General features: G+C 37.6%; 1 long non-coding RNA gene across 1 annotated transcript in view; it reads right to left on the bottom strand.

The window, feature by feature from the left end:
• LOC139079400 (uncharacterized) overlaps positions 1–27153 on the bottom strand; it is a 102573-nt gene that overhangs the window by 40073 nt on the left and 35347 nt on the right. Inside the window, exon 2 of the long non-coding RNA XR_011533011.1 lies at positions 4862–4960. This is a non-coding gene — a long non-coding RNA (uncharacterized lncRNA). The remainder of the gene's footprint in view (positions 1–4861; positions 4961–27153) is intronic.

Here is a 27153-nt window from a genome sequence, read left to right as displayed (position 1 = left end):
TTTGAGGCTAACTGGTTCTGCTGAAGTGTCTGTAATACTTAAAATCTTTTAGTGAAGTCTCTTCCAAAGCTCTGTAGAAGCAGACTTCGTGAGGGAACACAGCTTGGGAAGCTCCTCATTTTGTGCTATTCTGATATTTCTCGCAATGTGATTAAAATATAAGATCAAATAGAAAATACCATTTTTTAAATTGAGATATAATGACACATAACACACTAAAATCTTTTAAATAAGTTCCCATCCAAATCTCCACAAGCCTCCATCTACTTTCAGGGTCTTCTCCTTGTAAATGTGTGGTATTTCTTCGTCATGATGGCTGAATCAAATATTTGTGGGATAGCCTAGGTATGGAACCATCATTTGCAAACACTATTTCTATGCAAAAATGCATTCTAAATTTCAAAAAACTATAAATTGGGAATTTCTTCTAGTTTTGGTTTTAAAATTACGAAAAGCTTTAAAGTAAATTCACCCAAAGTTAGAGTACTATTTTTTTTTCCTAATGGAGGCCAGGACTTCTAGGTGGGTCTGCTCACAAAATAGAATGGAAGCTGTTTGCTGATACACTGGAGAAAAATGTTAAAATTCAATCTGCTCTAAGAAGCACTGATCATCTTCAAGCATAGTTTGTCATCTTAGTTACACATGGGGACAATAAAACAGATCCAGCCATAAGAGCCTACGAACTGGCATTTGGCAGTATATGCAAATTACTGATTTATGTGATTTATCATAACGTAATGTTGCAAAGGCACTTCAGTGGAGAAAGGATAGTCATTTCAACAAATGGTGCTGGAACAATTGGACATCTATATGCAAAAGAATGAACCTTGACTGATACTTCACACCATATATAAAAATTAACCTAAAATGGGCCCTAGACCTAAATGTAAAAAATAAAACTATAAATCTCTGGAAGAAAACATTGGAGAAAATCTTATGACCTTGGGTTAGGCTGTGATTTCTTAGACTGACACAAAAAACATGATACACAAAAGAAAAAGTTGATAAATTGAATTTCATCAAAATTGAAAGCTTTTGCTAGTCAAAAGACTTGTAAATAAAATGAAAAAACAAGCCACAGACTGATAAAAAAATTTCCAAAATACATATCTGGTAAAGGTCTTGAATGCAAAATATATGTAGAACCCTCAAAAAGCAATAATAAGAAAACAAACAACCCAATTTAAAAATTGGGCTAAAGATTTAAACACTTCACCAAAGAAGATATACAAATATCAAATAAGCACATTCAAAGACATACAACATCATTAGTCACTGGGTAAATGCAAATTAAAACCATAATGAGATACCACTACACAGCTATTAGATTGGCTTTTTAAAAAAACCCTGACAATACTAAGAGCTGACATAGATGCAGAACAATTAGAACTTTCATGCATTGCTGCTATAAACAAAAAATGGTTCACCCACTTTGGAAAACAGTTTGGCAGTTTCTTAGACAGTTGCTCATACATATTCTATATGATTGGGCAACCCTCTCCTGGGTGAAAAAAGAAATGAAAATATATGTTCAAACAAAAATATGAACACAAATGTTTCTGGTGGCTTTATTCATCATCATCAAAAACTGGAAACAAGTCCAATGTCATTTGACTGGCAAATGGGTCAGCAAACCATGGTGCGTCCCAGTGATGGAACAAGACTCAGCAGCAAAAGGAACACAGTACTGGTCCCCACAGCAACATGGTGACTGCATTGCGCTGAGTGAAAGCAGCCAGCCTCAGAAGACTGCGGACTCTGCGACATTCTGGAAGGGGTGAAACTACAGGGACAGAAAAACGATCAGTGGTTGTCAGGACCTGGGGGTCAAGAGCGAGTTGACGACAAAGGGGCATGACAGAACTTTTGGCGCTGATAGAATTGCTCTATGGCTTGATTTTTCTGATTGTTCCATGACTATATGCTTTTTCCAAAACTGTGCACTAAAAAGGGTGAATTTTACTGTCTATAAATAATAACTCAATAAAAAAGGTAGTAATATAAGTGAAGGAATTCAGTTTCACAGGTTTTTTTCAGGAGGTAGATAAAATAAATATTTAAAATGTCTGTTGTCTTGCAATCCATATGTACAAAAAAATGTAAAGTGTCACAGTTATTAAATGATATGCAGAGCTATTTTTGATATGTTATTAAATAAGAAGCAGGTTGTATAAGAACATGTATGGTATATTATAAGTTCCATTGGGAAACAAACATCCATAGAAAAAAGATTACACCCAAAACATTAACAGTGGTTATCATTAGGTGGTAAAATTATGCATTTTCTTTCTCTCCTTATCTCTATTTTCTAATTCTCCTACAATGAATATATGCAATAAGAACAAAGGTATAAATCCTTCTTACCAATATCATTGGTTTTGACATATAAATAAAGAATTTTAGTGCAAGAAGGTATCTGAGATCATTTTGTTTAATGCACAAATTTAATGGACAACTAAAACTTCAAGAGGTCAGATGACTTCTCTGAGGATCGCAGGGAAGGAACTGGCATAATTAAACGGAACACAAAACTTTTGTACAAATGCTTGTGTATAACAATAACTAGAAAGAATCAATACGTAAGCTGACAGTTATTATTTTTTTAAATTGTGTCCAACATTTCCTTTCCAACCTGATAATGGGGATGTATTTCTAGAAAAGAGGCTGTCCACCATGAAAACCACCTTCTGCTTCATGCCCCCTCTCCCACAGTGGTAAATTAGACAGACAGTGGGCTGTGCCCACACACTGCACCTTAGCAGGAATTATCAGGGCAAGAAATTAGCACACGTTCTGTCCTTGCTTCCACCTGATGAAGGGAACTTTCACTCTTTTGCAAATATGAAATGACACTAAAACAATTTTGAAAGCGTTTTTTAAAAACCTTAATGTACTCTAATACTCTAATAATTGAGTGTGCATTAAGAAGTAATTTTTAAAGAATTTATGCTTACCAGCCTTAAGTCCCACACAGATGAAGTAAAGGAAATCAAAATCAAACATATAATTGCCAGTATTACAGGATTTAGATTGATAAATAAAGGAGATTCATTGACTCACAGAACATTAGAGTAGCTAGGAAATCTAAAAGATCTACTCACCCACCTCCTATCCAGTGTATCATTTTAAAAAAACATAGCCAGAGAACTTAAGAGCTTTGTCCCAAGTCTCACATCATGTTAGGGCCACTGGACCGCAGATCTCCTTCTAGTCCGCAATGGGAGAGGGAAGAAGCCACAAAGGAGAATGAAGAATCTAATAGCACCCTCGACTTTTCCATGTGCTAATTGAAAGACAAAGCAATTTTTGTTAATGTTGAGTTTAGTTGACTCATATTTTTTAAACTGGAAAGAGAAAACTCTTGGCCTATACAGTCACAGCAGATGATATTTCTTTTGGGGAGGTAGATTTGGCAGATTATTATTTACTATCAAGTAAGCACTGTGTTACTTCTGGTACATTCCAGACGTACTAGTGTTGATGAATTACATTGCTGTGCTTGCAGCCACTGTCTAGCAATATCTGCAGTCAACAAGCTGGCTCACATAATAAGAGAAAGAAAAGTGGGGAAGAAGGGGAGACATCCTATTAATCCTAAATCCTAAATGTGTCAAGAAATCTTCTGGGATTTATTAGGTTGGGAAGTTGCCTTAAGGATCCATTTAACATAATTTCAAAGATAAATGGAGCATGGAGAGCCATCCCTCAGAGATTGTTCTTCAATTGGATCAGCATAATTTGGTGATGGTCTCAAGACATTCAGCAAAATTTTTTAATGAATATAATTTTTGATGCAGAAGTAATATATGCCAAATGTTTTTTAACAGGAAAATGACTCAGAAAAGTATTTAGAAAGAAAAAAAAATAACCCATAATCCACCATACCAAGATCACAACCACAGTTATAATTTTGGTATATTTCCTTCCAGATGTTTTTCTGTATATGTATTTGTGAGTAAATTTTAAAACATTTACTTAAACATAAAATTAATACATAATCCTGTTTTGTACTTAACAGTAGAATCATAGAAATTTATTTTCATGTCAGCAAACACAGATTCACAAAATTTTTAATGTTGGACATGCCTCTGTAAATGGCTATTTAGATTGGAAACAGATTTTTATAAATCAAAAATGTTATCTGCTACATAACTGATTTATATTATTAGTAGATTGATAAGTGTTTCCTGCACAAAAATATCTCGAAGAGAAATAGCCAGATAGAAGAATATGTACCACTTTAATGTCTTCTGTTTCTGCAAAAAATTGTCCTCTAGAAAGGTTGTGCCAACTTATACTACCATCAGCAGTACATGAGACTGTCAGGTTTGCTACTCCTTTGTCAAGAGGAGATATTAACAATTTTTAAAAATAGATATTTTTCATTCTAAAGGTGAGGAAATCATAGTTTTTATTTGTGCTTTTGTTCATTAGTGAGATTGAATATTTTACATATATTTATTAGCCATTGGAATTTTTTCCTTTGTAACTTGACTTTGCCCAATTTTCTATACGTGTTGATATTATACGTGTGAGAGCTTTTTTCACAAGAAGATATTCACAGAAATTCTGATCGATACTAGGATAACGGCAGCTGGCTGAATCTAAATCTCTTCACACATCCTCCCCAAAATCACACGATCAAAAAGAACAAATAATGCACATATGTCCCAGGAGACAGAGAATGCTTCAAATTACTTTTCAGTAGAGAATAAACACTAAAATCCAAGAGATGCTACTACATTTCCTGCTGCCACTGCAGTGTGTAGAGAGTAGTGGGAAGGTAGACTTAAGACACTGCATGGGACATGGATAAAACAGACTAAGTCACTGCACAAAGAGAAAGTCCAACACTAACCTCTTACAGTAAAAACAAATCTGGAACTTGGTGGATGACAGCACCAGTGACAGAGAATTCAGCAAAACTTGAGGTGGCAGTCTTGAATAAGCATTACTTCTGGAAGAAAACAAAAGATAAATTGAGAGGGAGGAATTACTCTTCTGATATGTAGAAGTGAAGGAAAAGTAAATAAGAGGAGGAAGTTAGGGTTCTGCATAAATAAAAGAGAATCACAAGACATGCCAACTGCTCCACTTCCCAACCACCATCACAACGTCGTCCTTTGAAAAACTACACTACACTATACTGACAGAAGAGGATGGTATAAATTAGGAACTGTCTATAAAATGCCTGAAAATAAGAGAAACCAGAACAAATCTAGTCAAAGCCAGTGTAATAAGAAAACAGAGGCCAGTCCGATGACTGAGTGGTTAAGTTCGCGTGCTCTGCTTCAGCAGCCCGGGGTTCACTGGTTTGGATCCTGGACATGGACCTGCACACTACTCATCAAGCCATGCTGAGGCAGCATCTTACAAAGAGGAAATAGAATGACCTACAACTAGGATATACAACTACGTGCTGGGGTTTTGGGGAGGGAAAAAAAAAACAAAAGAGGAAGATTGGCAACAGATGTTAGCTCAGGGCCAATCTTTCTCACCAAAAAAAGAAAGAAAGAAAACAGAATATGCAAATCAAAACATTTCATCTGATTAAAATCCTTCCAAAAACACTATAAAGCAGAAGAAAATTGTGACACGATGCTCTAAATGGAACCAAATGTTCTCAAACATTTATTTGTAATTTAAAAAAGAAAACTACTATCCAAAATCTGAAAACTATGAACAGAAATATACAAAAAAGGGAAGAAATGGAGCAAGAGTTAATTCGTGAAAAAAAGTGAAGAAAAAGAGAAAATCCACTCAGAAATGGAAAATAAATTATGAGGTGCTCAAAAGAGAGCATTCTCAAATGAAGAAAGGCAGGAAAACAAAAAGGAGGATAAAAATAAGATAATGAGAGAAGTAAAAATGATCACAGAGGAAGCGATTGAAATAGAAGACTGGCAAATAAGATCCAACATACATATAATTGGAGCCCATTAAGAAGAAAAAAATATTTTCTAGAAATAAGAGAAAATATAGACATATTGAAAGGGCTCACCATGTACTCGGGAAATTTCATTCAAAATGGTTAATTCTAAGAATATCTGCCCTTATTTTGAAAGAGGGTAAAGATGGTTAACTCTACAGTTGTTGAGTATGGAGGGAGTGAAAAGGAGCTGGGGGACAGAGAGGAAGCTTCAGTGGAAAAGAGACCAAGATGAAAGGGAGAACAGAAAAGGTAATACAGCTCCAGAGCACAAGACGACTTAGAAATACATCCAAGTATATCAGTAATCACAAAACATGTAAATGAACTAAACACTCCATTAAAAAGAGATAGTCAAACATCAAAAATATTTAATACTATGCTATTTACATAATGTTTTTACATTATAAATTATTAGAAATGTTTAAAAAATTTGGCAAAATACCTGTATTGTTTTAAAAAACAATATAAAAAATCAATTTCATTTTTATTCAGCAGCAACAATCAATTAGAAAATGCAAATTTAAAAAGCTACCATGCCCAATAGCAACAAAACACAAAAATATTGAGTATTCAGGGATAAATTTAACAAAAAATGTTTCTTTTTTTGAAGAAGAAGATCAGCCCTGAGCTAACATCTGCTACCAATCCTCCTCTTTTTGCTGAGGAAGACTGACTCTGAGCTAACATCCATGCCCATCTTCATCTACTTTATATGTGGGATGCCTGACACAGCATGGCTTGACAAGTAGTGTGTAGGTCCACGCCTGGGATCCAAACTGGCAAACCCCAGGCCACCAAAGCAGAGTGCACAAACATAACCACTATGCCACCAGGCTGGCCCCATTAACAAAAGACATTTCTTTATAGATAAAACTCACAGAAAGACGTTAAATGATTAGACAGATAAACCGTATATAATAGAGATTCCAATGTTTGCCAATTGTATTCATATTTTCAATGAAATACCAATCAAATTCTCAACACGGTTTTCCATGAAACCTGAAAATCTGGTTTTAAATGTATATGGAAGAACAAAAAACCAAAAAAAAAAAAAAAAAAAAGCTAAGGCACACTTGAATGATAGCAAAGTAAATGGTCTTATATAATCAGATATCAAGACAATATAAAGTCATACTAATTAAGACAAAAGGATGCTGGTGCAAGAATGGCTAAGTAGACCAATGAAACATCATTAAAATAGTGGAAATTCTATTTGTGTTTAAGCGTGGCAGATCAGGAAAGGTGGACTATTATTGTCTATTTCTATAGGAAAAAATAAATTTGATTATTTACCCCTCACAACCCCAAAATCTACTCCAAGTAAAGTCTTACATATAATTACATATAATTAGTCTTATAGAAACTATAAGACTTTTTTAAGATAATAAGGAAACATTCTTCTGACCTTCGGTAAGAGAAAGATTTCTTAAACAAAATATAAAGTGTATAAAGATGCATAAGAAAACATAATAAATTTGACCATAATGAAATTAAAACTCATATTTCATTCAAAGATAACCACAAAAAGGGTGAAAAGATAAGCACACACAGGGAGAAGATATGTGTAGCACATATAACTGATGAAAGGCTAGTATTTTCACTATATGAAGAAGTCTTACAAAGTCAAGTCAATGGAAAAATGAGTCAAATACAGGAACAGGAAAAGGAAACCCAAATGCCTCATAAATCTTAAAAACCAAGAAAGAAGAATGGTAGAGGGAGAGAAAAAATGTCAACCTCATTAGGAATTGGGCAAAAGCAAATTAAAAATACAATGAAATACCATTCCACACACACCAGATTAGCAAACATTTTTAAATTGACTAATACCAAGCAACCACATGGGAAAATAGTTCGGATTGCCTACTAAGGAAGAACACACACATTTCCATGATTCAGCAACTCCAAGAGAAATACTTGAACATACGCACCAAGAAACAACAATGTCCACAGCACCATTGTCTCAAATGGCAAAATATCCATCAACAATAGAAGAGATAAAGATTTTGTTGTCTATCAGACAATGGATTGCTATACAGTAGTGAAAAATGAAGGGACTGCAGCTACCTACATCAACATAGATGAATCTTGAATCAATGCTGAGCAAAATAAGCAAATAGAAGAATATATTCAGTATCCTTTCAACTTATTTAAAGCCCATAAAGAGGCAAAACTGAGAGATATATTGTTTAGGGATGTATAAGTGGGTGATAAAACAGTGAAGAAAAGAAGAAAATAATTAACACAGAGTGGAGGATGGTAGTTACCTCTCGGTGAGGAGAGTGGGAGATGTTTTTGGCAAGAGGCACATAGTAAGCTTTTAAGTTACTAGTAATATTCCATGTCTTTATCTAGATGTTGGGTACACAACTGTTTATTTTAAATTGTACATACATGCTATAAACACTTGTGTGTATGATATCTGCTGTAATTAAAAATCAAAAGGAAGGTAAGACATGAAACCATAAGGCTTCTAAAAGAAAATATAGACAGCACACTCTTTGATATCAGTATTAAAAGGATCTTTTCAGACACCATGTCTTCTCAGACAAGGGAAACAATAGAAAGAATAAACAAATGAGACTTCATCAGACTAAAGAGGTTCTTCAAGGCAAGGGAAAAGAGGGTTGAAACAAAAAAACAACCCACTAATTGGGAAAAAATATTTGCAAGTCATATATCTGACAAAGGGCTAACCTCCGTAATATATAAAGAACTCACACAACTCAACAACAAAAAATCAAAGAACCTGATCAAAAAATGGGCAGAAGACAGGAACAGACATTTCTCTAAAGAAGATATACAGATGGCCAATAGGCACATGAAAAGATGTTCATCATCACTGATCATCAGGGAAATGCAAATCAAAACTACACTAAGATATCACCTTACACCCATTAGAATGGCAAAAATAACCAAAACAAAAAGTAACAAATGTTGGAGGGGTTGTGAAGAAAGAGGATCCCTCATACACTGCTGGTGGGAATGCAAACTGGTGCAGCCACTGTGAAAAACAGTATGGAGGTTTCTTAAAAAATTAAAAATAGAAATACCATATGACCCAGCCATCCCCCTACTGGGTATCTATCCAAAGAGCTTGAAGTCAGCAATTCCAAAAGTCCCATGCAACCCTATGTTCATTGCAGCATTATTTACAACAGCCAAGATGTGGGAGCAACCTAAGTTCCCATCAACTGATGACTGAATAAAGAAGATATGGTATATATATATATATATATATACAATGGAATACTATGCAGCCATAAAAAAGAATAAAATTGTCCTATTCACAATGACATGGATGGACCTTGAGGGAATTATGTTAAGTGAAATAAGCCAGATAGAGAAGGACAATCTCTGTATGATTCCACTCATATGAGGAATTTAAACATGTAGACAAAGAGAACCGATTAGCGGCTACCAAGGGAAAGGAGGGGTGGTGGGTGGTGGGCACAAAGGGTGAAGGGGTGCACCTACAACACGACTGACAAATGATAGTGTACAACTGAAATTTCACAAGATTGTAAACTATCATAAACTCAATAAAAATTAACAAAAAAAAATCGAAAGGAAAGTACCGTAGTGGAAGCGTCATTTGAGGCTGCCTTCTGCTGGAATGTTAGCCAGATGAAATCTTGAAGAGTTTAAACTTGTATCTCTTGGAAATCAAAACCAAAGCAGGCAGGCTCTAAGCCTCAGATTTCAGACCAGCTGGATGGATGATTTTGCATGTGCTATCTGTGTTGGTTATTTAAGTGACAGATTTTCTCTATCTGCCATGAGAAATTCATTTATGAAGCCAGAAGGCACAAAGCTGCATTTGACTAATAAAGTGCTCTGTGTGTCTCATCTTCTCCTTTTTATTTGCTACAGTTGCACGACTCCTGGGAGGACAACTTTCCACTAGCACCTGTGGGCACCAGCCCTAAGTATCTATTGCCTTTTGGTAGAGGTTAATTTATATCAGACTCTAAACGAGGTGGGCCAATGTCTAATTCCCAGATCTGTGAGCAGGCTCCTGAGTAACTCCACCAAGCAGAAGAGTGAGTGTGTGTGTGTGTGTGTGTGCATGTGTGTGCTATCTATTACTACACAATAGACAGATTATAGGTAGATTGTGGAGAAATAGGAAGATACATACATAAACAAATTGAAGAGAGAGAATCTTTGTTGGGATTTTTAACGTTTATTTCCATGTCAAATCTAAATATATAACAGATTAACCAAAATCAATGTGATTTGTGTTCTCAGATCCAGCCATGCCTGAAGCAGGACTCTACCCAAGGACCATTCAGTTAGATGAGTGAAGAAAAAGTTTCTTATTTTCCTAAGGTATCTAAATGTTTTTAATTAAAAAGTCCTTACTATAGCATAGTGTCACTAAAGACCATTGCATGTAGTGTGACGTGGTGAAAGGTTTGTGGAATGCAACATCACAGCTTCCAAGGCTTGCAAGAGCCACAGAAATGACTGCATTTTGTGGCAGAGAAAATCAAATCTGCAGTGATGTGGACGTTCAGCAGCTGGTGAGGGGGTGGCCGACATGCACGTTTACTGAGGAAAGGACAGCCAGGTTTAACATCACACCTCCCAGCCCCTCAGTGAGAGAATTGTTTCAATATTTGCACACATAATATCTTCACTGCCAAATCAATAAAATGTGATTCTGATATGGAACTGTGTGGAGAATTTTCTGTTTCTCATGTATCCTTCTTTGAACTGGCTGGTGGCTCCACCCTGGAAATGAGAAACCCAAATAGAGAATGGGGGCCCTCCTCCTTCCCTCCATGTTTTCTGAAGAGAATAGAAAACAGCTCCACCTAAGGAATGAAAACTTAAAATGCCTCCGAAACAAGAGCTTGTGGAGATTGGGGAAGAGAGAAAAGGGAGAGGTATTAGGTTTGGCCAAGATTTTCAATTAATGTAATCCAGATGTTGGTCTAAAATGTAGAGAACATTATTTTGAAACCCCTGTTCTGTCATTGTGGAAAGTCCATGCTGGCCCCCAAATTTCTGTGAATTTCTAGGTTCCTTATGTTCTCAAGTTTCACCTGCAGAATTCCTCCCAGTTTTGAATCATCTTCTCATCTTCCAATCCAGATAGGAATAGCATGATTTTCACACCAAACAAACAAGCAAACGCAACTGTGAGTGGGGTGGTCTGTAAGCATCAAATGCACGTAGCTGACCCTTCAAGTCCTTCATCACTCCACCGAGTCGCTCCCCCTCCTCCCTACACTCACCCCAACTCCTCGGCCATGGCCCCATCAGTTCAAGCATCTATCTCTTCTGTTGCCTTGTCTACACTAACCTGTACTTCTCCATATTTACCCCGAGCATTTATCAAATGTTTTCCTACACAAAGCAACCAAGAAGAATTTGGGTTTCAAGTGTGAGGTTAATAAAGTTTGTCGCAATGATATGCAAAGAACCAAAGAGAGTGGAAGTGTCCCCAAAGGAGGGCATTTTCTCTGTGTCCCCAACCAGTGGCGTGTTTGAGGGAGAGGGAGAGGCTCAAGGGCAAGGTCCTTTGTTCTGGGGACTCAAGTCTGTGGAGAGTGCACCAAGGGAGGGCAAGAAGGGAAGGGTCCCAGGCAGGGAGCGCTGGAGCAGGGGACATGCTAGACACTCAGACATCCAAAGACAGGAAGAGCCCCTGCCCTCACTTAGGGACTAAGAGTGATAACCAAGTTTCCGAGACTTTGTGAAACTCCCTGTCTCCCTAAGCAATGGTCTAGGCTTCTCGATTCTATTTTCTACTCATTAAATCTTTTTTCTAAAACGTCATTTGGGGCTGATGGTGGAATGAAGGAGGAGGGACGGCTTAAGTTTACCCCAGGCTTAGATACACTTTTAAAAAGGCAGTATCTTTATCATCTCCAGTGGATCTCATCTTGCTCTCAAATTCATATGCCCAATGACGGCAAAAGAAAAAAAACTTACATTTGTCAATTAAAGTCATCTCAGCCTCTTTTTGTCTCATTCAGTCTTTAGTGAATTAAACATTCATTCAGTTCAAAGTTCAGACTCTCTCGCAAGGCTGATTATTTCTTCTCGAACGTCTTCCTTCGTCTTCCTTCTCTTCAGGCTGTGTCCGTGCAGAAGTTACACAACTTTGTAGGGGGCTGGGTGGAAGGACCTCTTGGCTGTGCATCTCCTCCTTGAAGTGGAGTGGCTCATCTTGTGCCTGGAGGTGCAGCTGGTTCCACGTGGTTCTTTGAGCACCAGCCTGGCACCCTTTGCTGAAGTCCTTGGTCCTTGTCTTGGACTCCAGTTGGAAGTCTTTGCCATTCATCATCTCCTAATCCTAGTCCTTCTGCTCTCAAGAATTTTGCATCTTACCAAGGCAGGCAAGAACGTCAAGGTCCCTTATATGTCTTTCTGTGCTATAGGACAAGGAAATCCAAGAGGCCTTGACTCACTGAGTGTCTTCCTAAACACCCCAAGCAGCCATTTCTAGCTGCAGTTGCTGCACTGACTGGAGAGTCTCACCGAGACCAAACAGGAGGAAGCAAATTCCTTCTGCTTCAGTTCCACCCTCAATCTATCAGGAGTTTTTCTCTCTTTTTGCTGCTCCTTCCTTCCCACCCCGTAACTCTGAGCTGAGGCACAGAGGAGTGAAGTGGTGGGTACAAGACAATTAGCTCAGGGGAGCTGAGGATTTGTTCGTTCAACATCTTTGTATTGAAAACTTCCTATATGCCAGACACTCTTCTAGGGTCTGGGGATACAGCAAACAAAGCTGCTTGAGTCCCTGTTTTCTTGGAATTCATGTTCTAGTCATGGTGGAGAATTCAGAAGCCTATAGACACAAAATATATACCATAGTCAGTTTGGCATCAGTATCAAGAAGAAAAAGTGAAGCAGAAAAAGCTTTAGAGAGTGCCTGAGGTATAGTTCAGTCAGGGTCATCTCATATAATTAAATTGATGATTCCCCAGCCATTCCGTGGCAACTAGTTATAACATAGAGAGAACTACAGCCTCCTCAGATGCCCTCGTGTGTGTGTGTGCATGTGTGTGTGTGTTGGAGGGTGGGGGGGTGAGGAGTGTTGAGGGCAAAGGAGATGTGGAGAGTGGACACCTAAGAAACAGTTTTTTCTAGAGAAGAAAAATGATGAAGGGGTGACGCCCAGATTTTGCAGCATATATACTTAGTATTCATCTCATGAAAAGAAAGAGGAAGAGAGGAGAGAAGAATGGATCTGAAGCTACCAACCCAGCTGATTTGTTTAGAGAAAGGCAAAGAAGGAGCACAGGGAGCAGAGAGACTGGCACAGGTCCTCCCATGCCAGCTGTGGAGCTGCTCAACAGGCAGTGTTCTGGATGTGCAGGACCCAGCATCTTCAAGCAACACACATCCCAGAGGATGTGCCCTGAAAGAAAAATTCTTCCCAATCTCGATTAAAACTAGTGCCAGGCTGGCCACAGGGGAGGGCTTAGTCACCAGGGACAGGTAGTGCTAGGCCAACCAAGGAGAGACATGATTGTTCCAAAGATTTCTCCTCCCAAAAACCCAGTATGGGACAAAGCCAAGTGTCCCAAAATGCCTAAAAGAGGCAAAAGGACCAGGAAATGTTAAATACTGGAAATGATCTCAGAAACCATCCAGCCTAAACACCACATCTCAAACGTATTTTTCTGGGAGCACAAAGGAGAGAGAAGAGAGAAAGTTAGTCTTGGGAAGATTAAAAAAGAGGAGGCATTGGTACTCAGTCTTGAAGGACGCATAGGGGTTTACCAGATGAGCAAGGAGGAGATAGGCAGGTGACCCAATAACGTGATATCAATATCACAATACAATAACAACATCAAGGGAGTATCTCCCTGGGTCTGCTCACCCCAGCCTAGTCCATTAGCCTATTCTGGTAGTGTCGAGGGAGGTCTCACGGTTCCCCCACACTCGTCTTTTGGCTCTGCAGTGGGCATCCCTGCTGTGCTGCATGAACAGAACAACACACAGAAAAAAGGACATCACAACATTTATCAACAATGTTAGGTAATAGAACCAGACTGGCCGTTCCATGACGAAACTCCAAGTGACCGGGGATAAAGTCAGAGAGAGAAATCACCTGGCTTCTCCAACCTTAGTAAAGGTGCCCCCATTCCAGGCCCCCGTATGTCAGCTCACCGCAGAGGTCGTGGATACAAGTTTCTCCACCACCTCTTAGCTCTTCTCTCCAAGCCAGGGAGGAGCACTGTCAACACAGGTGCCATTTCCCAGTGACCACAGAATTTGCGAGTGCAAAGCTTTTAAAGAGAAAGCACCAAAAGAGGTAGGACTAGAAGTCTGCAGACATGGGTTCTAGAAACAACTCTATTCCAACTGACTGGGTGACTTTAAACAACTCCCACACCCACTCTGCACCTGTGAATTGAAGGGGTTAGTCAATCATCTCTGAAGCCTCTCCTGGCATGATTTCATGTTTCTACCACAAAAATTCTAAAAATACTAACATTTTTGCCTGTCACCATCTATTGAACTTTGGATTTAACTACCATTTAATTCTTATTATTTTGTGAGATTCCAGGCCACTGGAATGTCATAGGAACATGTAAGCATCTGAAATGATTGGCCCCTTTTATTCCTTTTTACCAACTCTTAGGACAAACAAAATCCATAGCAACACAGGCATTCAAAATAGTTTTGACTTTCCGTCAGAAAATATTCTAATTATAAGCACATAGTGTAAGTACAATGCTTTTCCCACGTGGTCCTTACTTGGAGCACTTGCCATAATTTAAACTGGCAAGGTACTTTGAAAATATATATGTTGGAATTTGACTCAGAACAACTGTCTTTCCGGGTTTCCACTGACTGCAAAGGGAGTGACCTGGTGAGATGGACGTGTTTTGGGTGCTCTCTAGGTGCTTTTACGAGTGTTTTTTCTCTTTGATGATTTAAACCATATGTTGAGGTATTTATAGAATTACTTTATCAGGAATCCTCCAGTTTGAAAGTAATACCAAGGCAGAGCCCACAAGTTTGTGCAAGATGTGAATGCACACACACACACACACACACATACACACACACACACGGTGAGGTATAAATCATCCTTTGGCCTCCAGCAGCTGGACTGCCGTCTTGATAAATAGGATCTGTCACAGTAATTTAATCCTGAATTGCTCCGAAACATAGTTTTGGTGCAAATATAAATTCTGTAGAGTAACAAATGTGTTAAGCCTTTAACAAATGGATGTTTAATGACTGAAAAAAAACAAATAATGAAAAACAAAAATGACAGGATTTGATAAATTTATCCTGTAAGTTTGCAAAGCTTGTAAAATATTAAGAGGAAGTGACATCACACAATACTTCTAATAATGCCCTTGAAAAGCCATTCTGTGATAGATTCTGCCAAGGCCCTGCTGGAGATCTTGCTACTGAATAAATTCAAAATATTCAATGACTCCAAGACCTGCAAGGCATACTTACCTAATGATGCCTCATTAATAACTGTTACGTACTTTAACATATGTGTCTGAGGTGGCGATATGTTTCTCTCTTCTGTCAATTCTGCTCGACGAATACTAAGTTCGAAAATGCTGTCTTGAGAAGGATCTGAGGCTGCATCTGGGATGAGAGTCCTGACTGATTGTTGATGTCTGCAGTGGGAGAGGGAGGCAGGAGTGGCCACATCTGTTCTGCACATCTTCACACATCTCCAGATGTCCATGTCCTGAACCACTATGCCTGGTGCCACAGCACAGTCTTCCTCTCACACAGTTTTCATCATGTCACTGTCCCCTTCCGGAATTTAAAATAGCTCCAGATTGCACTTCAGATCAACTATAAGCACTATTTAAATTTTTATATCACTTGACTCCATTTTTTTTTTTTTGAGGAAGATTAGCCCTGAGCTAACATCTACTGCCAAGCCTCCTCTTTTTGCAGAGGAAGACTGGCCCTGAGCTAATATTCGTGCCCATCTTCCTCTGCTTTATATGTGGGATGCCTACCACAGCATGGCTTGCCAAGCAGTGCCATGTCCGCACCCAGGATCCGAACCAGCGAACCCCGGGCCGCCAAAGAGAAATGTGCGAACTTAACCGTTGTGCCAGCGGGCTGGCCCCACTTCATTCCATTTCTAACTGCCCTACCCCTCCCTTTTCCACCTTCACAGTTAGGTCCTCAATTTCTTTTCTATTGCTCCTTGCAAAATAAACCCTCCATGTGAGTCACTCGATCGCCTCCTTGTTTCTCCATCGTCTTCAAGTATCCCCACCTCCCTGCCTTTACTCATGCCATCCCTTCGCCTCCGTCTGCCTGCCTGCTTCTCTGGGCCAGTCCCCTCTTCAAAGACTCAGGTTTAACATCCAAAACTGTTTGTACCAGGCAAATTTCTGATTCCTATTTTTAGCCCCATTTCCTCAATCCTATGGTATATATTTCATACTGAATCATTATATTCTTATTCTTATGCTAATTTATAACCATTGTCTGATTATTTCAAGAGGGTTTTTCCCTCTTTTCAGTTAAAGTGTATGTACCATAAAGACAGGTACCATATCTTCTCATTTTCCACACCCCGCAACTAATGCTTCTTACCTGAATAAATGTCATGTCTTCTTTTTGCTGTTATGATATACCAAAAAGAGTCACACATTATTTTAAAATATCGTATTTTTTACTGTGCATTTTATGGAAAACAAGTAAATAATAAAGGATAATAATGTTTTCTCTGTGCTTTCTACGCCCAGACACAGGGCCTTATTTGCATTATCTCATTCAATGCTGATAACAACCCTATGAGGAAGATAGTACTACTAATCAACTTTTTCCAGGTGAGGAAATTAAGGTTCAAAGAGAGTAAGAGACATGTTCAAGGTCACACAGCTAATAAGTCTTTCTATTGTCCCTCACTGTCTCCCCTTCGACAAAGTTCAAAGAAGGTAAATGCCTTTTATTACAAAGAACAAAATTAGTCCAACTGGAGAGGTCCAGGATGTTAAAAGATGCAAATACTTTGGAATCCTCAGTTGACTAAGAACCTTCTTTTTTATATAAACAAGAGAAGAAAATACGTCACTTTATTGTAATCTCAACAGAGAAAAGCTAATGCTATCAAGTTGACATTGCAAAATCAGGCGTCTGCTCTTTTCCATAGGCAGAAGCACACAGGATGAATTTGTTCCATCCACTCACTTCTCATGTTGATATCACTCTTCTCAACTCCCAGGTAAACAATCCTTTTGGTTTTTACTTCCTTTTCATTGCCTTTCTTATGCTCTCATCCAAAACAAAAACAGCCAAGAAATGAATAGGAACATAACACACGTAGAAGAAGCAGGGCTTATATTACTTCCTGTTGATGAAAAGTAAAAAGCCTCCCATACTGCATGATTTTATTTCTGTAAGATTTATTTTGGAAAAGGAAAACCTATAGAAAGAGAAATCCAATCCGTAATTGCCAGGGGCTGGGGTAGGAGGAGAAGGTTGAGTATAACGGGGCATGAGAGGACTTCTAGGATGATGCTAGTGTTCTGATTCACTGTGGTGCTGGTGGCTACACAACTGTGTTCATTCGACAAGACTCACTGAACTAAATAGCTGAAAATGATGAACTTGGGGCCGGGCCAGTGACACAGCAGTGAAGTGCGCACATTCCGCTTCGGCGGCCCGGGGTTTGCCAGTTCAGATCCAGGGTGTGGACATGGCACCGCTTGGCAAGCCATGCTGTGGTAGGCGTCCCACACATAAAGTGGAGGAAGACGGGCACGGATGTTAGCTCAGGGCCAGTCTTCCTCAGCAAAAAGAGGAGGATTGGTAGCAGATGTTAGCTCAGCGGTAATCTTCCTCAAAAAAAAAAGAAAAAGGTTAACTTCACTCTATGTAATTAGACCTCACTGAAGCTAGTTTAAAAATAAAATAAAATAAAAAGCCTTGAATAATTTGAAACTAAATCTGATAGTAGCAAGAGAATATAGATCTTGCCTGCATGTGGCTATACACAACTTGCCTATTATAATATGTCCATAAGTTCAGATAGTAATCTAGTATATGGTAATCAGGTTTTTTCCTCAAAGAATTTAAGAGTAGCAAGAGCATTTCCGTTAGACTGACACAAGCTTTTGTGGAATTGATAGAATTCCCTCGAAGAAGGCAGGATCACACAGCCTGAACCTTTTCCCCTCCAGTGAAACCGTAGTTGGAACGTCAGCAAAACATTGGTGAGACAGACCCTTCTTAGGGAGGTTGCCTCTGCCAACACCTTTTCCAGTTGCAGTCTCTTTAATTAACAAGACAGATGGTTCTCTCAACCTAGACTTCTAAGTCCCAGAAGATGATGCATTCAGGAATCCTTCAAACCTCCCTAAAACAGTACAAATGAAGTAACCACTTAAAATCATTAAACTTCTGATGTCAAAATAAGGAAATGAAAGATCAAATGTCGCAAACTACCATTAGTCCACTACCTATCAGAAACAAATTATTTTAACTTTGTTTGTTAACATAATAATGCTACAATATTACAGTTTCCAGTGACTATATTACCCAGAATGTTCCAGAAGAGAAAAAGACTAAACCTTTCATTTCCTTCACTTCCAGTGAGATTTAAAAATTGCCTGTTAAAAATGTGCACATTATTAATAATAATAAAAACTCACTATGAATTTTACGAAAATATAGTTAACTTCTCCCAGTATGTTTTGAGGCAAATCCCTTCTGTGGATTTTCATTATCCTTTTTGTGATCTTAATCATAATATTTATGTGCTTAGTCACTATAAAACTGTGAGAGTTACATTAAACTATCTAAATTTTATGGTAAGAAATTTTAAATGTTTCAGGCTATAAATTGATTTTGAAGAACAGAAAGAAACTGTGATCATTACCTAATTAAAGTAACTCCTTGCCAAATGCAGAATAGTCTGACTTTGTAAACGTGTTTCTTCGGTTTTGGGGTTTTTTAAAATAAGCTTTGTTTTTTTTCATTATTACTCCACATATAAGAGAGATCGTATGATATTTGTCTTTTCTCTGTCTAACTTATTTCACTTAGAATAATGCCCTCGAGGTCCATCCACGTTGTTGCAAATAGCAAGATTTCATTCTTTTTATGGCTGAATAGTATTCGTTAGATATATATATGCCACATCTTCTTTATCCATTCATCCATTGATGGACACTTACGTTGTTTCCATATCTTGGCTACCGTAAATAATGCTGCAATGAACATGGGGGTACATGTACCGTTTCTCATTAGTGTTTGTTTTCTTCAGGTAAATACCCAGACGTGGAATTCCTGAATTATGTGGTAGCTCTATTTTTAATTTTTAGAGGAACCTCCATAATGTTTCCCACAGTGGCTACACCAATTTACATTCCCACCAACAGTGCATGTGGTTTCTCTTTTCTCTACATCCTCACGAACACTTGTTATTTCTAGTCTTTTTGGTAGCCATTATAACAGGTGTGAGGTGGTATCTCATTGTGTTTTTGATTTTCATTTCCCTGATGATCAATGATGTAGAACATCTTTTCATGTACCTATTGGCCATCTGTGTGTCTTCTTAGGGAAAATGTCCATTCAGATCTTCTGCCCAGTTTTTAATCAGATTGTTTGGTTTTTTGCTATTGAGTTGGATGAGTTCTTTATATATTTTGGATGTTAATCCCTTATCAGCTATATGATCTGCAAATAGTCTCTCCCATTCAGTAGGTAGCTTTTTCATCTTGTTACTGTTTCCTTTGTTGGGCAGAAGCTTTTTAGTTTGATGTAGTCCCACTTGTTGATTTTTGCTTTTGTTGCTTTGCTTTTGACGTCAGATTAAAAAAAAAAAATCATCACCAAGACCTATGTCCAAGAGCTTACTGTGTTTTCTTCTAGGAGTTTTATGGTTTCTGGTCTTATGTTCAAATCTTTAATCCATCTTGAGTTAATTTTTATGCATAGTGTAAGGTAGTGGTCCAGTTTCATTCTTTTGCATGTGACTGTCCAATTTTCCCAACACCATTTATTGAAGAGACTATCCTTTCCCCGTTGTTTATTCTTGGCTCCTTTGTCATAATTTAATCATCCATAAATGTGTGGGTTTATTTGTAGGCTCTCTACTCTGTTCTATCAATCTATGTGTCTGTTTTTATGCCAGTATCATACTATTTTAATTACTGTAGCTTTGTAATATAGCTTGAAATCAGGAAGCATGATGCCTCCAGCTTTGTTCTTCTTTCTCAAGATTGCTTTGGCTATTTGGGGTCTTTTATGGTTCCATACAAATTTTGGGATTGCTTGTTCTATTTCTGTGAAAAATGTCGTTGGAATTTTGATAGAGATTGCATTGAATCTTTATACTGGTTTGGGTAATACAGACATTTTATACAGTATTGATTCTTCCAATCCATGAGCATGAAATCTCTTTCCATTCATTTGTGTCTTCTTCTTAATAATTTCTTTCATTAATATCTTATAGTTTTCATTATACAAGTCTTTCACTTACTTGGTTAAATTTATTCCTAGGTATTTTATTCTTTTTGATGCAATTATAAATTGAATTGTTTTCTTAATTTCCCTAAGCAAATGGGATAACTAGTGAGAAGATTGAATCAGTAATCAAAAACCTCTCAACAAACAAAATTGTAGTACCAGACAGCTTCACTGGTGAATTCTACCAAATATTCAAAAAATTAATACCAATCCTTCTCAAACTCTTCCAAAAAATGGAAACTATCTAAATTTTATGGTAAAAAATGTTGTGTTTCAGGTCATAAATAGATTCTGAAGAACAGAAGGAAACTGTGATCATTACCTAATTAAAGTAGCTCTCTGCCAATGCAGAATGATCTGACTTTGTAAATGTGTTTTTAATTCTCCTATTTCAACAGAAAATAAAATATAAATAAAAAAATACAACTACTTAATGGTCTTATGCCTTCACTTCTAAACTGGGTTGTTTTTTAAGTAACAAAAGAAGCAGATAAGAGGACTGGCCCATAGATTTAAATGTCATTTGTGTATAACAATGAGGATAAAAATCTAAAATTGTTTTCAAATTGTGATATCAGTCAATAGTCACCCTATTTGCCTCTCCTCAAAATTCTGTAAAAATTCTTTAATAACAATTAGCTTCAGATTATGTTAGATCCTACAAAGACAGTGTTCTTCCTAGAAAGAGACAGTTCAATAAAGGAATATAGCAATTGAGGTTAAAACACATCCACAGATGTTAAAATATCAGTCTTCTCAAAGGACACGTTCTGAAAATTGATGGGCTGAGCAAAAGGAAAGAACTTAGAATCTTCTTGAGATTCTGAGTCTTGTTAATAGGTGCTGTTTTCTAAAATGTTTTGTTACACCTCTTTCAATGCAAACCTTTGGAATCAATATGGTATTTTTGATACTATGCTTCACTATTGGGCAAATAACTATGGGGAAAGATTTTTTAAACTCTTTGAGCCTTATCTATGAAACGGAGTCACTGGGTATCCCATAAGGTTGTTGTGAAGAGTAAATAAGATAACACATGAAGCTCTTAGAACAGTGCCTAGTATACAGTGAACACTCTGCACGTGTCAGCGATTATTGCTGTTGTTATTGCTGCTCTTGCAATAGTAGCTATAATTCTTGGAGCACTACTATTTTCCAGATATTGACATGCTTTAATTTTCTTTATCTCTTCAAAGTGGTATGGCTTCTCCACTTTACAGATGGGAAAACTGAGTTTAAGTAAATTGTCCAAGGACACATCAATCTAGACAAAGCCTGGATTCATACCAAGATCTATCCAACATTGCAGCATGACCCTTTGTCCTTCATCTTCACACATTTAAGAGAACATAAAGATGTTCTCTACTCAAAATAGTACGATGAAGCATAACCTATGAAAAAGGCAACATCCAAAATCTTAGAACACCATCCTTTCTGCGCACTAAGAGCATTCATATTTATTCTCTCATGAGTCAGATAATTAATCTTGAAACATCCCAAATAAAGCACATCCCATGTGCTGGCCTCAGTGAATGCTTAGGTGAATTTTTGAAGTTTTGTAGGTGAAGTAAATGTTCAATCCTAGCTAAAAATGTGCTCTAGTCAATTAGCAGAATAATTAACCAGAATCATTGTAGCTTAGTAGCCTCGTAAGCAACTGGTCAGAGGCAAAGTGTTCTATTCTCAAGAGGAGACTAAGGTTCCCTTAATTGTTTCTCCATCTGTGATGCAGCAGTTTACCATTAACTTTTCCTATAAGGCCGTCAAGAAGAATACAAACTCACTGCTTATAACCTACACTTGCTGTTCTCACATTTATTTTCTATACCACATCGAGAGCATGGTTTACATTTTTCTTGAGTTATTATTTTTGTTTACATAACCAATTTTTTCAGTGAGTGAGACAATAGGCAGACTATCACATTCTTTTTTCCTTCAGTTAGATCACAGAGCACATTTTTCAAGTGCAATTGAAGTTAACCAAATTCTAAATAGAAGATGGTTCTTATCACCACATCACCAAGTTCATGACTATTAATCTGCATAGACAGGCCTATTAAAGGCACAGAAACTATTTAAACCAATGGTAATTGACCAATAAAGCATAAAATACGACAGAGAAGAAGAGTTTTAATGTGTTATGATGGACCCATTGGACAAGTCTCAAAAGACACAAAAACATGGGGTCAAACCATTCAGCACTGACCAAAACGATTGGAATTTTTGTTCCCACTGGCCCATATACCCAACAAGATTTTTCAAAAAGAATAAAACAGCATTGTGTATAGTAAAAACAGCTTGTCTCCAGGATAATTTCTCATTCTCAATTGTTTGAGTTTTCCAGGTCAAACCAACTGAAAAAGAAAGTCCTTAAATGTCTATAATTCAAGAGCAATAACATGGTTATTTAATTCATGGTTTGTAGTCTAATAGTTCAAAATAGGAAGGATAAGCAACCATACTTCCCATCTAAAATGTTGAGGGAGGGAGTGCGGGGGGAGCTGACATCTGCACTACCAGTGCCACCATGGCCAAGTATCATCATGGGATGAAATGTGGACATTGCCAGTTAGCATACAGTGTTACAAGGTGCAAATTCCTGAATGTAGTCAATGTGGAAAGCTGGGCTTAAATCTGACATGTTAGCATGTAGTTGGTGTATCTCCAATCTCCATAATTTCTTACCCTGACGTCTTTCATTACACTCATTAAGAAAGAGGAGGAGAGTACATATGGTCACCAGATTCATTTTTGTTTCTGAAAGAAAGCCGTATTCCATAATTACCCCTTACCCATCTTATTGCTCCAATTATTACTGAAACTTTGAAATAATTCTTATTTGACATAAGCTTTTTAATCAAGAATAAACAAGACCACACACCCTCTTGATTGATGCATTAAAAACCATATGTCTATTATGATAAATACCCTCATGGAAAAAAAAAGTTTTAGTGAAAAGCCAAAAGCCAAACTAAGTGATGGAATCAGACTCACCTCTTTCCCATTTATCACCTGGTCTAATGTTGCCCTGCTTCAGGATATCGAGCCCTTAATGTGCTGAATTGGGTGTTAGCGTGTGTGCTTTCTGTCAGAGTATTTCAGTTTGGTCTAGAAGGTTCAGAGTATGATTCTGATCTCAACTTTGCCACACTCCAAGAGTGACAATCACAGAACCAAGAAGGAGAGAAATTGAGTTGTGACATAAAACTTAGAAAAATTAGGACCTGACAAGCAAGTCTGCAGCTAGATATTATCCATGTTTTTAATTTTCCCATCTGAAATTTTCCAAGCTTAGCTAGATGGTATCACAGAGGAGTTGGATAAAAATAAAATTCTAGATATTGAATAGAGAATTTCGATACCTGACATTAAATAATCAACAAGTGAAATAGGTGCAAAATATTAGGAACGTAGACATCTATTGGGAACAGTTCACTCATATAATATGTGCAAACGCATATAGTGTGCAAAAGCATATGAGAGAGCAATGTGAGATCCAAAGGCACAGAATAATGACACAGAAGAACCTGAAATACAAGATGCAAAAAGGAAGAAAGAAAGATAAAAAGAAACAAAAGACAAAAGAAAATATTAGAATACAGAAAAATCACAGGACTGAAAGGGGAATGACTAAAGATACAAGAGAAAATAAAGATCAATCAATAAGTTGAAAACAATATTTTATTTCGTAAATCTAACAAGGTTGCAAAGTTTTCAGCAGAGTTTTGGTTGAAGATTGGTGTTTTGTTTTGTTTTTTACTGCTGATATTATCAAAGATTGAATAAATTCCAGACTTCTAGGCTGAGAAACTGAACATTAATGAGACCACCAATTGGCTGCAGAAATCAAATTGTGAGAGAGCCATTTAGAGGGGAAAAAGAGCTGTGGCACCTCAAAGTGACATGACTGGCAGCAGTGGGGAATGTGTAATTGTACCACGTCAGAGCTGGAGGCATAAATCCTCACAGAGAGGATTTTTGCAGCCATGAGAATTAATAAGTACACCAAACATCATCCATACTTGATAAACATTTGTTAGAACAAACTGAATGAAAAGGAGTGGGTGAAATACAAGATCCAGGAGCTAAGAACAGAGTGTTCAAAGGTGCCCTCAGCTGTGAAAATAAGTCAACCAAACAGAGCTAGAAACAATTACAAAATCAGAAGGAGGCAAAAAGTCAAGACAAGGTGTCAAGCATGCCAAAATTACAGAATATTTAAAGGGAGACATGGTCACAGTGTCAAAAGAAAAGAAGCAATATAAGGGAACTGAGTGGTAACTGTTGGGGGAAACAGTGATTCAAAATGTTCTCTGTAAGGAATGCAATCCTTAAAATTTTCTGAAAACTCTGTGGTTAAGAGTTATAAGCTGAAGCAATTTATGATAACAACGATCAAGAATAACTATTCAGATAAAGCTAAAGCCAATTTCAGCTAAGAAAAAAATTAAAGCTATTGAGAAAAGGACAACAGAATAAAAGGAAAGAAAAAGATTCTAATGGGAGAAAACATCATTTGTACTTTGATAAACTTCATGACATTATGCTGCTGCATAACATTTATTCTATTTCTTCTGCTTTCTTATAATTAAATAAACGAGTGTTTCTCCAAACTTCAGGGAGACTAAGACCTTCCTAATGAATATTTAGAAATAGTTTTACAAAATACCAGGAGTCTTAACTTGGGATTCTTGAGTGTTGCACTTCAGAAGGTCTGTGACACGTTTACACTGCATTCCATCCCTCCTGTTCATACGTGGAAGAGGATCCATGGTTACCCTCAGATTCTAAGAGGATTTAATAGCCTATAAAAGGTAAGAACCGCTTTTCTAGAGAAAGCAGTACTTCAACCACAAGGGGAAATGTTTCAAGGTGTTTTGATGGCATTCTGGGTTTACCACTTTCCCTTCCATCTCTATGGAATTAATGCTCTTCTCTTGGGCTATCTCTGTGCTTTGAGTCTCACCTCCCCTCTGGTTCTTTTGGCTCCGTTGCCCCACAAATATTGTTCTTCCTAGGATTCCATGTCCAGTGCCTTTCTGTTCTTTTTTTTTTTTTTTTTTTTGGTGATAACAGATCTTTTTTTAAATTTCAGGTGTACATCAGTGCATTTCAATTTCTCTGTAGATTACAACATGTTTTCCACCCAAAGACTAATTACCATCCATCACCACACACATGTGCCTAATCACCCCTTTTACCCTCCTCCCTCCCCGCTTCCCCTCTGGGAACCACCAATCCAATCTCTGTCTCTAAGTGTTTGTGTGTTGTTGTTTTAATCTTCTATTTATGAGCAAGAGCATACGGTATTTGACTTTCACCCTCTGACTTATTTCCCTGAGCATAACACCCTCAAGGTCCCTCCATGTTGTCACAAATGGCAAGATCTCATCGTTTTTATGGCTGGGTAATAGTCCATCGTGTGTATACACCATATCTTTATCCATTCGCCCCGTGATGGGCACCTAGGTTGCTTCCAAGGCTTGGCTATTGTGAATAATGCTGCAATGAACATAGCGGCACATATATCTTTACACATTCGTGTTTTCATGTTCTTTGGATAAATACCCAGCAGTGGAATAGCTGGATCCTGTGGTGGTTCTATCCTTAATTTTTTGAGGAATCTCCATACTGCTTTCTATAGTGGCTGCACTCCTACCAGCACTGTAGGAGCGTTCCCTTTTCTCCACATCCTCTGCAACACTTGTTATTTCCTCTGTTGCTAATTACAGCCATTCTGACGGGCATGAGGTGATATCTCATTGCAGTTTTGATTTGCATTTCCCTGATAATTAGTTATGTTGAGCATCTTTCCATGTGCCTGTTGGCCGTCTGTACATCTTCTTTGGAGAAATGCCTGTTCAGATCCTTTGCCCATTTTTTTAATTGGGTTGTTGGTTTTTTCGGTTCTTGAGGTGTACGAGTTCTCTATATATTTTGGATACTAACCCCTTATCAGATATATAGTTTGCAAATATGTTCCTCCCAATTGTTAGTCTGTCTTTTCGTTTTGTTGACGGTTTCCTTTGCTGTGCAGAAGCTTTTTAGTTTGATGTAGTCCCATTTGTTTATTTTTTCTATTGTTTCCTTTGCCCGGTCAGACATGGTACTTGAAAATATGCTGCTAAGACCAATGTCAAAGAGCGTACTGCCTATGGCAGTTTTCTTCCAGAAGTTTCATGGTTTCAGGTCTTACATTCAAGTCTTTAGTCCATTTTGAGTTAATTTTTGTGTATAGTGCAAGATAATGGTCTACCTTCATCCTTTTGCATGTGGTTGTCCAGTTTTCCCAACACCATTTATTGAAGAGACCTTCCTTTCTCCATTGTATGTTCTTGGCTCCCTCGTCGAAAATTAGCTTTGCATAAATGTGTGGGTTTATTTCTGGGCTCTCAGTTCTGTTCCATTGATCTGTGTGTCCGTTTTTGTGTCAGTACCATGCTGTTTTGATTGCTATTGCTTTGTAGTCTATTTTGAGATCAGGGAGTGTGATACCTCCAGCTGTGTTCTTTTTTCTCAAGATTCCTTTGGCTATTTGGGGTCTTTTAATTGTCCCATATAAATGTTAGGATCCTTTGTTCTATTTCTATGAAAAATGTCGTTGGAATTTTGATAGGGATTGCATTGAATCTGTAGACTGCTTTAGGAAGTATGGACATTTTAACTATGTTAATTCTTCCAATCCAAGAGCACAGAATATCTTTCCATTTCTCTGCGTCTTCTTCAATTCCTGTCAGCAATGTTTTATAGTTTGCAATGTACAGGTCTTTCACTTCTTTGGTTAAATT

This window comes from Equus przewalskii, chromosome 25 (assembly GCF_037783145.1).
Source record: "Equus przewalskii isolate Varuska chromosome 25, EquPr2, whole genome shotgun sequence".
In the NCBI taxonomy this organism is placed as follows: domain Eukaryota; kingdom Metazoa; phylum Chordata; class Mammalia; order Perissodactyla; family Equidae; genus Equus; species Equus przewalskii.
This window is presented reverse-complemented; position numbering and strand designations above follow the sequence as displayed.